The sequence below is a fragment of the Culex quinquefasciatus genome, chromosome 3 (assembly GCF_015732765.1).
Source record: "Culex quinquefasciatus strain JHB chromosome 3, VPISU_Cqui_1.0_pri_paternal, whole genome shotgun sequence".
In the NCBI taxonomy this organism is placed as follows: Eukaryota; Metazoa; Arthropoda; class Insecta; order Diptera; family Culicidae; genus Culex; species Culex quinquefasciatus.
In genome coordinates, this window is record NC_051863.1 from 121,266,798 (window position 1) to 121,279,649 (window position 12,852).

Consider the following 12,852-nt stretch of genomic DNA (forward strand, 5'->3'; position numbering starts at 1 on the left):
TTTAAACATTTAAACATTTAAACATTTAAACATTTAAACATTTAAACATTTAAACATTTAAACATTTAAACATTTAAACATTTAAACATTTAAACATTTAAACATTTAAACATTTAAACATTTAAACATTTAAACATTTAAACTTTTAAACATTTAAACATTTAAACATTAAAACATTTAAACATTTAAACATTTAAACATTTAAACATTTAAACATTTAAACATTTAAACATTTAAACATTTAAACATTTAAACATTTAAACATTTAAACATTTAAACATTTAAACATTTTTATTCAATAATAGAAACGGCAAAAATATTAAGGATCACAAAACGAACACGACGCTCCCTAACGAACGCACCATGACACCTAATCTGGGCGACGCTCCCTAACGAACACACCATAGTTGATCGAGCTGTCATCAAGGCTGTCATTTTTTCACCGCGCGCGTGTTTGATCCTGTTTGTGTGGCGCAGTTGAAATCAAAAATTCTCAAGTCGAATCGCGTGTGCTCGTGAAGGAACAACATCCGGCGTTCGGAACAAATACACCGGGTGACCGAATCGGAACGGCTCTGGGATGGCGGAATTTTCGCATATTTGGGTGAGTATTTGGAGTTTTGTTGAACTTGGAGAGGGCGGAATCGCACCCGCAACAGCAGCAGGCATTTTCAGGCAAATTTCCCAAGCTATTGGCTGATGCACAAAGTGATTTGTTTACCTTTTTTTGGTACCCTCCGCAAACTTCAAGCCATACAAAATTGTTGCCGGATCTTTTACGGGAGAGATCCGGAGAAAGATCCGGCAGCAATTTGTTTTGATTTGACGTTTGCTGAGGGTGCGGACAAGTTTGGTTATGTTCAAAGAGAATGGTCAAGGTCAAGTTTGCGAGAACAGTGGTCTGAACAAACTGTGTGTGTTCCTCTTTTTACAGGGACTTCTTCTACCAGGCCCGGCGCCTGCTGCGGACACTTCCGGCCGGATTTGTTCAGGATGGTCGTTTCGTCTGGAGGCGAAAATCGTTAGGTAAGTTGTGTGTTAATGCTCAACGGTGAACGTTCAAACAACGGTCAAGGAAAAGGTCACGAAAAGAATTGTGTTGAGTGGTACGCAACTGAAAATAACAGAAACAGAAAGTAGCGTTTGACGTTTATTGACACGGTGCCTGTGTTAAATTTGTTTTGATGAATAAATAAAATAATAGAATTTGCAAATTTGAATGCCACTGATAATTACAAATGTTTATATAATTTTGTTTTTAATGTAAACATATAGAGCTGCTCATCAGACCGAATCTCAAAATGCTGAATCTTGGAAGGAAATTAGGCAATTAGGATATTAGGAAATTAGGAAATTAGGGAATAAGAAAATTTGGAAATTAAAAAATTAGGAAATAAGGAAATAAAGAAATTATGAAATAAGGAAATTTGGAAATATGGAAATTAGGCAATTAGGAAATTCGGAAATTAGGCAATTCGGAAATAAGGCAATTCGGAAATTAGGAAATTCGGAAATAAGGAAATTTGGAAATTAGGAAATTAGGAAATTCGGAAATCAGGAAATTAGGCAATTAGGAAATTAGGAAATTAGGAAATTAGGAAATTAGGAAATTAGGAAATTAGGAAATTAGGCAATTAGGAAATTAGGGAAATAAGAAATTTGGAAATTTGGAAATTAGGAAATCAGGAAATTAGGAAATTAAGAAATTAAAAAAAATAACAATTAAGAAATTACAAAATTAGTAAATTCGGATACCAGAAAATTCAGAAATTCGGAAATTAGGCAATTAGGAAATTAGGAAATTAGGAAATTAGGAAATTAGGAAATTAGGAAATAAGGAAATTAGAAAATCAGGAAATTAGGAAATTAGGAAATTAGGAAATTAGGAAATTAGGAAATTAGGAAATAAGGAAATTAGGAAATTAGGAAATTAGGCAATTAGGAAATTAGGAAATTAGGAAATTAGGCAATTAGGTAATTAGGAAATTAGGAAATTAGGAAATTAGGCAATTAGAAAATTAGGTAATTAGGAAATCACCAAATTAGGAAATTAGGAAATTTGGAAATTAGAAAATTAGGGAAATAAGAAATTTGGAAATTAGGAAATTTGGAAATTAGGAAATCAGGAAATTAGGAAATTAGGAAATTAAAAAATTAAAAACATAAAAAAAATAACAATTAAGAAATTCCAAATTAGTAAATTCGGATACTAGGAAATTCAGAAATTCGGAAATCAGGCAATTAGGAAATTAGGAAATTAGGAAATTAGGAAATTAGGAAATTAGGAAATTAGGAAATTAGGAAATTAGGAAACTAGGAAATTAGGAAATTAGGAAATTAGGAAATTAGGAATTAAGGAAATTAGGAAATTAGGAAACTAGGAAATTAGGAAATTAGGAAATTAGGAAATTAGGAAATTAGGAAATTAGGCAATTAGGATATTAGGAAGTTCGGAAATTCGGAAATAAGAAAATTGAGATATAAAGAATTTTGTAATTTTGTAATTTTGTAATTTTAAAATTTTAAATTTTAGAATTTTAGAATTTTAGAATTTTAGAATTTTAGAATTTTAGAATTTTAGAATTTTAGAGTTTTAGAATTTTAGAATTTTAGAATTTTAGAATTTTAGAATTTTAAATTTTAGAATTTTAGAATTTTAAATTTTAGAATTTTAGAATTTTAGAATTTTAAATTTTAAATTTTAGAATTTTAGAATTTTAGAATTTTAGAATTTTAGAATTTTAGAATTTTAGAATTTTAGAATTTTAGAATTTTAAATTTTAAATTTTAGAATTTTAGAATTTTAGAATTTTAGAATTTTAGAATTTTAGAATTTTAGAATTTTAAATTTTAGAATTTTAGAATTTTAGAATTTTAGAATTTTAGAATTTTAGAATTTTAGAATTTTAGAATTTTAGAATTTTAGAATTTTAGAATTTTAGAATTTTAGAATTTTAGAATTTTAGAATTTTAGAATTTTAGAATTTTAGAATTTTAGAATTTGAGAATTTGAGAATTTGAGAATTTGAGAATTTGAGAATTTGAGAATTTGAGAATTTGAGAATTTGAGAATTTGAGAATTTGAGAATTTGAGAATTTGAGAATTTGAGAATTTGAGAATTTGAGAATTTGAGAATTTTAGAATTTTAGAATTTCAGAATTTTAGAATTTTAGAATTTTAGAATTTTAGAATTTTAGAATTTTAGAATTTTAGAATTTTAGAATTTTAAATTTTAAATTTTAGAATTTTAGAATTTTAGAATTTTAGAATTTTAGAATTTTAGAATTTTAAATTTTAAATTTTAGAATTTTAGAATTTTAAATTTTAGAATTTTAGAATTTTAGAATTTTAGAATTTTAGAATTTTAGAATTTTAGAATTTTAGAATTTTAGAATTTTAGAATTTTAGAATTTTAGAATTTTAGAATTTTAGAATTTTAGAATTTTAGAATTTTAGAATTTTAGAATTTTAAATTTTAGAATTTTAGAATTTTAAATTTTAGAATTTTAGAATTTTAGAATTTTAGAATTTTAGAATTTTAGAATTTTAGAATTTTAGAATTTTAGAATTTTAAATTTTAGAATTTTAAATTTTAAATTTTAGAATTTTAGAATTTTAGAATTTTAGAATTTTAGAATTTTAGAATTTTAGAATTTTAGAATTTTAGAATTTTAGAATTTTAGAATTTTAGAATTTTAGAATTTTAGAATTTTAGAATTTTAGAATTTGAGAATTTGAGAATTTGAGAATTTTAGAATTTGAGAATTTGAGATTTTGAGAATTTGAGAATTTTAGAATTTCAGAATTTGAGAATTTTAGAATTTCAGAATTTCAGAATTTTAGAATTTTAGAATTTTAGAATTTTAGAATTTTAGAATTTTAGAATTTTAGAATTTTAGAATTTTAGAATTTTAGAATTTTAGAATTTTAAATTTTAGAATTTTAAATTTTAGAATTTTAGAATTTTAGAATTTTAGAATTTTAGAATTTTAGAATTTTAGAATTTTAGAATTTTAGAATTTTAGAATTTTAGAATTTTAGAATTTTAGAATTTTAGAATTTTAGAATTTTAGAATTTTAGAATTTTAGAATTTTAGAATTTTAGAATTTTAGAATTTTAGAATTTTAGAATTTTAGAATTTTAGAATTTTAGAATTTTAGAATTTTAGAATTTTAGAATTTTAGAATTTTAGAATTTTAGAAACAGCTAATTTAATAGCATTTGTACCGAAACAAACATATGAAAATATTCCTATGTCTAATTTAGTGTGTTTCTCTTTTACAGGGGCCTATTCCACTGAGGATTGTGCTTCATAAATACGCGAGAGTTCATCCCAAGTACGAAGCAGTAGTTCTGGCACCGGCTACAAACATTGCGAACAACGTCAGAAAGTTCGGATTGAAGCAGAATATTAAAAGAAAACGACGCGGAAAAAAGTACTATTTTTTTTAAATCTGCGAAAAAAACTATAAAAATACAATAAAACTTACCATATTGACCATTAATTTTAATGTATAAATATATGTTTTACAGTACAATTTAGTGGAGAGAAAACAATAAATACAATGCAAATACAATGAATCATACTGTAGTTATTATTTATTTCAATGTACGAATATAGTTTAAACCGTACTATTTAGTATGGAAAAATCCATGAAGAACTGTGAATTTACTGTGCAAACCATTGTAATGGTTACTGTTTTTATTATAAATGTATGATGTTTTCTATGGTCAGGGTAATTTTTGGACGGAAAAGGCATCAATGAAAATACGATAGAATGTATAGTTTTTGGTTTTTTTTTGTATGGGGAAAAGTCGAAATTTTTATGGTGACTGTGCCTAACAATACCCCTTTTTTATAGTAAATTCCCGAAATAGGATATATTCTATGGTGAAAAAACATAAAGGCTACAGTAGAATCATGGTTAAAATAACCATAGAATTTATCGTGTGATAACCATAAAATCTACTGTTGGTTTATAGTAAATCTTTATGCGGGTGGGACCTTTTCTTATGATTTTTACATTTCTGCGCTATCCAATCTACATTTTTAAGAAACCAACGGTAACTGTTCAAAGCAAAGTGCATATAGGTACAAATAGAAATGTGAGTAGAATAGCAATGTTTTACCAATTTACCCAAATCAGCCCAAACATTGAGGTGTAATTTTTGGTTCAAAGTACAATCCAGACTCGTTTATCGAAAGTTCGACAAACTTTGGATGTTCGAAGAATGGAAAAAAATATTGTTTGTTTTTGCTTATTTTCGAGATTTTATCCGAGTTCAGTAATCCAAAATTAGTAAAACTTGAATGGTTGATGAACTGTTAAATTACCAAATCATTGTCTTGTCGCACGTGCATTTTTGGGCCAAATTGAGTTAAAACGCCATTTTGTGCAGCTAACAATGCCTCACCTTTTGACATTCACGGATTTCCAAACTTCGATTTCAATCCTGAGGTATGCAACAAAAACCGAAAAAACTCCATGCATTATTGTCACTCTTCATATAAAAGAATTTCGATCTGATCGTGCAATCTTGACACACCCTGAAAATTGCTGCAAGTGCGACAACTGGGCATAGGGAATTTATTCAGATGATTTTTGACACGTGACAAGCCCGACTACCGTAAACATTTGTAATTATAACCAAATTCTATAAAACTTGGGGACAATGCACAGAATGGTCAACAAAAAAAAACGTGTTTGTTATTGTTTACATTGCGTGCTCTCGTTTTTGTTTATTCAAGGTCAAACGCGTTTTTCTCGGAATGTAAAAAAGAGACGTGCGACAAAATACTACGACAACGACAATTCTCAATATTCCATGACCGCCATATTGACCGCAATCATGGATGACATATTCTCAGAATCCTTTTGAGCACTTTGGTTGTCAGTTTGCTAAGCATAACTCTACGACCCAATATAAGACAAATTTGGGATTCGATTGTAAGAAGATTTGATTATTCGAAGTGATATTTTTACAGGCACTTCGGACAATCGAGTCCAAATTTTGCCTCATATTAACAAGATTTGTTTGAAAATATGTTTAAGAGAACATAAATTCATGGTCTTATCTAGGAACGATTGTAAAATTTCATCTCAAGATGAGAAAAACCAAATAAAAGGTTTAAAAGTGTTGGCAGATTGCACTTTCCAGACAATCTTGCAGAAAGGAACAAAAAATGGAAATGAGTACAACCCAAACCGATACAGCACGTTCCAGACATATCTCCACGGGGGAAAAACCCTTCCCTAAGTCCACCCATCCAGTGTCAGCAGTGCCAACATAAAAGATGCTCAAATTTGTGGCCACCACCCCACTCCCAGTGCAGTACCAGTGTGTGTGTGTGCACATGTGCCGACAAATCCAAGGGTGAAACACCGGAAAACAGCATTTGAAAGCTCTTTTGGACTTTTATTTCCTTCTTTTTTTTTCTCTTTCAAATCCGAGAGAAAGAGGAAATAAATCTGCCATTTCCTTTCATCTGGCTTTCGTCGGCTATCGTTGGCCTAGCTGCTAGGGTCCACCCTGGCTATAGGCTTGGGCTTGGGTGGAACACCGGATAACACGTCTTTTCGGGTGGGGAAATATGTTTACGTGGTGATTTTCTATACATTTATCGTGCCGTGTCGAAACATTTCGTCTCTGCAAGATGGCCCTTTTGGCACATCGTAGCTTTTCTCTCTCAGACAAGCCGGGAGGATCTTCCCAGAAGGATGCCGTCTTTCGTGGAAAGAAGGAAATAAATTTTGGTTAGCAATTGAATTACGGATCCACGTAAGACCGCAGCAGAAGGTTGCACCGACAGACTTTGTCTGCAAGGTGCATGCAATTGCTGCAATTTGCGAATATCTTAAACTTAAAGTCCCAGAAACACTGAGGCTGTTAGAACTAAAAAAGTAGAAAATATCTCTTATTTCATTTTCAGATCCAAGCAACTAAAGACCGGAAGTAAATTCCAGCTGAAACCGCACTCTATTTCATTCTGAATTGAGGCAAAAACTGCTTGCTGCGAAAAAAGAGGAGCTCCAAAACAGAGTGCCCGGGCAAAAACCGCCTCGTGAAACTCAATATTTACGACCGTAACCGCACACAGGATATTCCCACGGGTTTCCTGAGCAAACACACACAAGCGAACACACTCTTCCGGTTAGTTACATCTTGTGGTCGTTTTTCGGCGTTGGTGCACATTCCATTATCAACGGTTGCATTTTTCAGAGCAGGGGAAGGGACGGTCAGGAATCAGATTTTGGCGAATTTACACCTCCATTTCTGGCCTGGGGGCCGGTGACCGACCATTTGCCACAAATTCTAACGGTTATGGTTACGGCCAGCAGCGTTGTACGAGAGTGTGCGAGTTTTGTAGGGGTGTGATGTAATCGGAGGCTGCCGAATCGTCGTTGTTGTGCTATCTTGTTGCACGTGCTTTTAGTTCAAATTTAGTTAGGGACGCTATTTTGTGCAGCTCTCAATGCCTCACCTTTTGACCTTCGCAGATCCCCAAAATTCGCTCTCAATCCTGAGATATTCAATAAAAACCGAGAATACTCCGTGCATTGTTGTCACTATTCATATAAAGAAGTTTCAATATTGTCGTGCTATCTTGACACACCTTGATAATTGATGTACGTGCGACAACTGGCCAAAAGGATTTTAGGTCAGAACGCGTTTGACACACGTACATGCCCAAATACCGTAAACATTTGTAATTATAACTCGAGACTCTGACCAAAAAACTCAACCAAACTTCGGGACAATGCGATGAATGGTCAACCAAACAAAACGTATCTGTTATTGTTTACATTGCGTGCTCTATTGTTTGTTTATTAAAGGTAAAACTTTAAAGAGCATTTTTCCCGGAACGTCAAAAAGTGAGTGCGACAAGATTGCACGACAGCGTCGAAATTGGAAAGAACTTTAACCGAAACCAGAAAAAAACAAAGAGAAATTGTGCCTTTTGGCGAAACAATTGTTTAAGTCTATATTTTTCCGAATCTTCCATACTGTTGCCAACCTGAAATTTTAAATATCTGGTTTTGAAAGTGGCACAACAATGATTCTTCACAAGAGAAACACAAGGAATTCAAGAGTTTCTAGAGATTCATGATGTTCTATAGTTTCATGAGATTCAATAGATTCAATATATTACAATTCAAGAAATTCAAGAGATTCGAGAAATTCCAGAACTTCAAGAGAATCCAGAGATTCAATAGATTCAAGAGATTTGAGAGATTCAAGCGATCCCAGAGATGCAAGAGATTCAAGGGATTCAAGAGACTCAAGAGTTTCAAGAGATTCATGAGATTCAATACATCCAATAGATTCAACAGATTCGAGAGATTCGAGAGATTCAAACTATCCCAGAGATTCAAGGGATTCAAGAGACTCAAGAGATTCATGAGATTAATGAGATTCAAGTGACTCAATAGATTCACGAAATTCAAGAAATTAAAGAGATTCAAGAAATTCGAGAGATTCAAGACCTTCAAGAGAATCCAGAGATTCAGTAGATTCAAGAGATTCGAGAGATTCAAACTAACCCAGATATTCAAGGGATTCAAGAGACTCAAGAGATTCATGAGATTCATGAGATTCGTGAGATTCAAGAAATTCAATAGATTCAATAGATTCAGGAGTTTCATGAGAATCAATAGATTCAAGGGATTTAAGAGATTCAAGAGATTCAAAAGATTCAAGAGATTCAAGAGATTCAAGAGATTCAAGAGATTCAAGAGATTCAAGAGATTCAAGAGATTCAAGAGATTCAAGAGATTCAAGAGATTCAAGAGATTCAAGAGATTCAAGAGATTCGAGAGGTTCAAGAGATTCAAGAGTTTCGAGAGATTCAAGAGATTCAAGAGATTCAAGAGTTTCAAGAATCTTTGGACGAATCAGTAAAGTATGATGGCTCCTTTGGCCAATGGAAAGAAATTGCGGTCCTACCAAAGCACGTCGAAAATCTCAAACAACTTTTCAAGACGCTCATCACTTCAGCATGTCGTTCCGCATCCTGCTGGAGAGTCAGGTTACGGTGATGGCGTTGACGAAGTATGTCGACGTGGTCCATAAAAAAACATTAAAGCACCCCCTCAGGAGATGCCTCCGGAACTAGCCACACTGCCCCGCAAACTCTTTTGCCACCCCGTGAATCGGGCAGCATGTTTTCAGTTTCAGAGTTAAAAAATGCTGCATTTTGGACGCCCTCCCTCGAGTACAGTTTAATATTTCACGTAGCAGCGAAAAACTGCACACAAGTCTGCCGAGTTTTTTCGGGGGGACTGGACACCGAAACATGTTATGCAAATGGCAGCGACGGCCAGTGTTGCCAGTCATCGTGGCCTTTGGCGGTGGTATTTTATTTATATTGCTGCACGTGGCTACCGCGCCTTCGGTCGATTTCGGAACATTGCCGACACTGTTTGCGGCGTCCGTTTCGGAAGCCGCGAGGAAAGTAAGGTGAAAATATATTTTTCGTTTGGTCGCTCTGGGAGCAGTTCAAAGTGAAAATGCATGTAACAGTTTGGACTGAAAATTTGGGTGACTATTTCGGTCTGTACAAACTCAGTCGATGGTATTGAGTGGAAAGATCATGGAATCTTAATGGAGCACCCGATTCGAGTGGTAGAAATGACAGTTCTACCGTAAGGAATACATTGTAGAAAAAAGCTAAAACTGCTCGAATGAAAATGCTCGATTGATTTTGACATTCATGCAGAAATGTTTGTTTTCAATCAGAATATTTTTTTTTAATTTTTTTTGTTGAACTTCTTCAAATTTTAATAAAGTAAGCTTCTCATGGTGTTGTGTAGTCTAGGAATGGAGCACTAGGATGTAATATAAAAATCGATTTTCCAGCACAGCAATTTTTCAGTTCCTTTTGGGGTCCTTAACAACTCCCCAAAGTTTGGGAACGATTGGTTTAGTCCTCACATTGCGCAAAGCGATTCAATTTTCCATATAAATTTGTATGGGAAAAAACATTTTTTTTTTATTTTGATATTTATAAAATCCACATTTCACGCTATATCAAAACCGGATTCATATTCGGATGCTCTGGAATGTGCTTTACAACTTTCCCGAAGAGAGTTTGGTGCTAACTTGCTCCTGAAAGAAGATACCGCATTCTCAAAACTCGTCTAAAACGTGATTTTCGAGCAAAACACACGTTTTAGACGAGTTCTGAACACGCTGCGCTTTTTTTTAGGAGCAAGTTAGCACCATACTCTCTTCGGGAAAGTTGTAGAGCACATTTCAGAGCAACCGAATATGAATCCGGTTTTGATATAGCGTGAAATGTGGATTTTATAAATATCAAAATCAAAAAAAAAAAAGTTTTTTCCCATACAAATTTATATGGAAAATTGAATCGCTTTGCGCAATGTGAGGACTAAACCAATCGTTCCCAAACTTTGGGGAGTTGTTAAGGACCCCAAAAGGAACTGAAAAATAGCTGTGCTCGCTAAATTTGGACAACTTTATTTTTTTCCATACAACCATATTACATCCTAATGGAGCACCCGCCGTCGAGCAGTTTTTGACAGTTCGATCCATAGAGTAATCTACGTGCGCATGTATTGCGTGTACGTACACGAAAAAAAGTGAGGTTAAATTTTGTCCGGCCAGCAAAATCTAATGGTGCGCTAGTGTGTGTACGCGAAACGTCATAAAGCTCTATAGAGTTATCTACGTGCGCATGTATTGCGTGTACACACGAAAAAGATTGTGGTTAAATTTTGTACCGGCCAGCAAAACAAATGGTGTGCTAGTGTGCGTGAGCTCGGGCTTAGATAACTCTATAATAAATACATTGGGGTAATTCTCCGCCAACTCACACAGCAGTTGCCCCGACTCCTCTTGGATTTGCGTGAAACTTTGTCCTAAGGGGTAACTTTTGTCCCTGATCACGAATCTGAGCTGCATTTTCCGATATCAAGTAACGGAGGGACGGTACGACCCCTTTCGTTTGAACAGAAAAATTACGTGTTTTCAATAATTTGCGTACTTTTCGCGAATCGCGATGACTCGTGATCGTTACAAGCAAACCCCTTGAAAAATAATCCAGGGTGACCACTCAAATCCCATTTTTAAATTCCCGACTTTTCCAGAAACTCATATACATAATAGCCATTTCTTAACTAAAGAATGGTTTCAAACAAAAAACTCTTAATAAAAATACGAAGATCAACCATCAAAAACAAAAATTTTAATGTTTTTTTATTGCAAAATATTGTATTTTATTGTAAAAACAACAAATTATCAAAAAAAACTCACTATTTTGATTCAGAGTAGAAACATACACAATTCAGTCTTGGAAAAATAACTGATAAATCTTAACAGTACTTATAATTTCAATGCTTTTGTTTTAAACTGGCAAACGTACTTTGTACTTTGTTTCAACCGAAAATGGCAAAAAGTTAAAGAAATCTGAATTTTAAATTTTATTCCTAATATTATTTTAAATCCACGCATGCTTAAAACATGACTACTGTTATTATTCTTTCAAAGAATTTAGAAAATCTGTGAAAATTTATTTTTATTTTTGCATTATTTTCAATATTAAAAAAAATAGTTTTGATTTTTTTGTATTAAAAATTAAGTTTGATAAAATTCTATGATTTCGCACTTATTTTATTCGAAATTCTTGATGAGATATTTCTTTTGAAATTTAAATATTTCATTTCAAAACGTAAAACAATTTTTCCAATTTGTCATTCAGAATTAACAACGATTGGATTTTTTTTCGAGTTTTTCAATAACTGAAAATCAAGCTTTATCTACAGCAATTAACCCATACTTAAAAAAAAGTTCAATGTAAAAATTTGGAAAAAAAATTGAATAGCTTAATGAATTTAGTTAAACTTAGTAGTTAAAATCTTTTGATTCATAAAATAATATGAAAATATGCATCAAATGCATCCAATATTTATACGGATTTTCAATGTGTTAAATAACCTTTGCATTTTCAATCAGATTGAACTAGTAAAAGGAACCTTTAATTTAAAATAAGTTACTAAAGAAGAATACTAGATTACTTTTTCAAAACAACCAATGTGCCATGGGCATCCTATGCACATAGGACCTTTTAAAAAATAGGCGAGAATGGAGTGAATTTAATTTGAAAATTGGACAAAAAATTACAAAATGATTCAAGGGTCAGCAAATAATTTTCAAACAAGTATGCTTGGGATTCCCGACTTTTCCCGACATTTTGACAAAAAAATCACAAATTCCCGACTTTTTCCTGACTTTTCCGATTTCCCGACTTGAGTGACCACCCTGATAATCCTGCAAAGTTACAAAATACGAAATTTTTAAATGGAAAAAAGGGAAAAAAATATTCGTTATTGCAGATTTGAAAATAAAATGACATGCACCAAATATTTCATACCCAAGTTCAGAAAAACTACAGAATTTTTGGAACTTCTTTGTTTTTTTTTTAATGAAAAATAACTGAAAAATGCCTGATTTGTGCTGGAATTGCTCATAAAAGTCCTTTGGCCTTTGACTCAACATTTCCAAACCAGCAAACTATTGAAAAACACGTTTTTTGTGCATGCTCAAAAATCGTACCGCCATTCGTTATGAGATATCGAAAAATGGAGCTCAGAATCGGGATCAGGGACAAAAATTACCCCTCAGAACAAAGTTTCAAGCAATTCGAAGGGGGATCGGGGCAACTTTTTTCGATTTAGTGTGAGTCGGCAGAGAATTACCCCTGTAGCAAATATGTCAACAAATTAAATTGATTTGCTGTCATGGAAAATCCTTCAAAATTAAAATGGTGGCATATAGATCGACAAATCGTGTAACAATTGAAATGTTAAGGGTCATTACAAGCAAATGCAAA

General features: G+C 32.5%; 1 protein-coding gene and 1 long non-coding RNA gene across 31 annotated transcripts in view; one reads left to right on the forward strand and one right to left on the reverse strand.

Moving 5' to 3' along the window:
• The window catches only part of LOC6037170 (glucose transporter type 1), a 431,006-nt gene that overhangs the window by 67,788 nt on the left and 350,366 nt on the right, over window positions 1–12,852 (reverse strand). The window lies entirely within an intron of this gene.
• LOC119769389 lies at window positions 449–4,438 on the forward strand. Its single transcript, XR_005278315.1, has 3 exons — window positions 449–604; window positions 935–1,026; window positions 4,287–4,438. It is a non-coding gene; the product is annotated as an uncharacterized LOC119769389 (long non-coding RNA).